Source organism: Triticum aestivum, chromosome 1B, assembly GCF_018294505.1.
Source record: "Triticum aestivum cultivar Chinese Spring chromosome 1B, IWGSC CS RefSeq v2.1, whole genome shotgun sequence".
In the NCBI taxonomy this organism is placed as follows: domain Eukaryota; kingdom Viridiplantae; phylum Streptophyta; class Magnoliopsida; order Poales; family Poaceae; genus Triticum; species Triticum aestivum.
This window is the reverse complement of record NC_057795.1, coordinates 47191297-47192950: the sequence shown is the minus strand read 5'-3', so window position 1 is coordinate 47192950 and position 1654 is coordinate 47191297. Positions and strand designations below refer to the sequence as shown.

At 50.9% G+C, this 1654-nt stretch overlaps 3 non-coding genes across 3 annotated transcripts; all 3 read right to left on the bottom strand.

The window, feature by feature from the left end:
• Positions 1-382: 382 nt before the first annotated feature.
• On the bottom strand, positions 383-501 carry LOC123154203 (5S ribosomal RNA). Its single transcript, XR_006476721.1, has one exon. It is a non-coding gene; the product is annotated as a 5S ribosomal RNA (ribosomal RNA).
• A 297-nt stretch (positions 502-798) lies between these two features.
• On the bottom strand, positions 799-917 carry LOC123153990 (5S ribosomal RNA). Its single transcript, XR_006476601.1, has one exon. It is a non-coding gene; the product is annotated as a 5S ribosomal RNA (ribosomal RNA).
• Positions 918-1214: 297 nt separating this feature from the next.
• On the bottom strand, positions 1215-1333 carry LOC123152873 (5S ribosomal RNA). The gene has a single exon (XR_006476336.1). It is a non-coding gene; the product is annotated as a 5S ribosomal RNA (ribosomal RNA).
• Positions 1334-1654: the final 321 nt, after the last annotated feature.

The following is a 1654-nucleotide window of genomic DNA, read 5'->3' as shown; positions in this document are numbered from 1 at the left end:
CATCCTAGTACTACTCTCGCCCAAGCACGCTTAACTTCGGAGTTCTAATGGGATCTGGTGCTTTAGTGCTGGTATGATCGCATCCGACATGTTTCCCCCGTCTTCGTCCCTTATCCTTTCCCCTCCCACCTCCACTACAAAGACGATTGTACATTGCTTTGGCCGCTCCCTCTCAACTACGGAGACGAGTTTAACGCGGTTTCCACCCCTCCCTCTCAACCGCACCATTGCACGCTTGCCGCGCCACAACGCCGCCGCTAGACTCGTGAATCGTGAGCACCCAGCTATAACTTACCGCACTCGTGCAAAATAATAAAACACGGTAAATATATTACTTACACGTGCATTTTGTTTTGCAAGCGGCGCAAAAAAAATTAAAAAGGGAATGCAACACGATGACTTCCCAAGAGGTCACCCATCCTAGTACTACTCTCGCCCAAGCACGCTTAACTTCGGAGTTCTAATGGGATCTGGTGCTTTAGTGCTGGTATGATCGCATCCGACATGTTTCCCCCGTCTTCGTCCCTTATCCTTTCCCCTCCCACCTCCACTACAAAGACGATTGTACATTGCTTTGGCCGCTCCCTCTCAACTACGGAGACGAGTTTAACACGGTTTCCACCCCTCCCTCTCAACCGCACCAGTGCACGCTTGCCGCGCCACAACGCCGACGCTGGACCCGTGAATCGTGAGCACCCAGCTATGACTTACCGCACTCGTGCAAAATAATAAAACACGGTAAATATATTACTTACACGTGCGTTTTGTTTTGCAAGCGGCGCGAAAAAAATTAAAACGGGAATGCAACACGAGGACTTACCAGGAGGTCACCCATCCTAGTACTACTCTCGCCCAAGCACCCTTAACTTTGGAGTTCTGATGGGATCCGGTGCTTTAGTGCTGGTATGATCGCATCCAACATGTTACCCCGGTCTTCGTCCCTTATCCTTGCCCCTCCCAGCTCCACTACAAAAACGATTGCACATTGCTTTGGCCGCTCCCTCTCAACTATGGAGACGAGTTTAACGCGGTTTCCACCCCTCCCTCTCAACCGCACCAGTGCACGCTTGCCGCGCCACAACGCCGACGCTGGACCCGTGAATCGTGAGCACCCAGCTATGACCTACCGCACTCGTGCAAAATAATAAAACACGGTAAATATATTACTTACACGTGCGTTTTGTTTTGCAAGCGGCGCGAAAAAAATTAAAAAGGGAATGCAACACGAGGACTTCCCAGGAGGTCACCCATCCTAGTACTATTCTCGCCCAAGCACCCTTAACTTTGGAGTTCTGATGGGATCCGGTGCTTTAGTGCTGGTATGATCGCATCCAACATGTTACCCCGGTCTTCGTCCCTTATCCTTGCCCCTCCCAGCTCCACTACAAAAACGATTGCACATTGCTTTGGCCGCTCCCTCTCAACTATGGAGACGAGTTTAACGCGGTTTCCACCCCTCCCTCTCAACCGCACCAGTGCACGCTTGCCGCGCCACAACGCCGACGCTGGACCCGTGAATCGTGAGCACCCAGCTATGACCTACCGCACTCGTGCAAAATAATAAAACACGGTAAATATATTACTTACACGTGCGTTTTGTTTTGCAAGCGGCGCGAAAAAAATTAAAAAGGGAATGCAACACGAGGACTTCCCA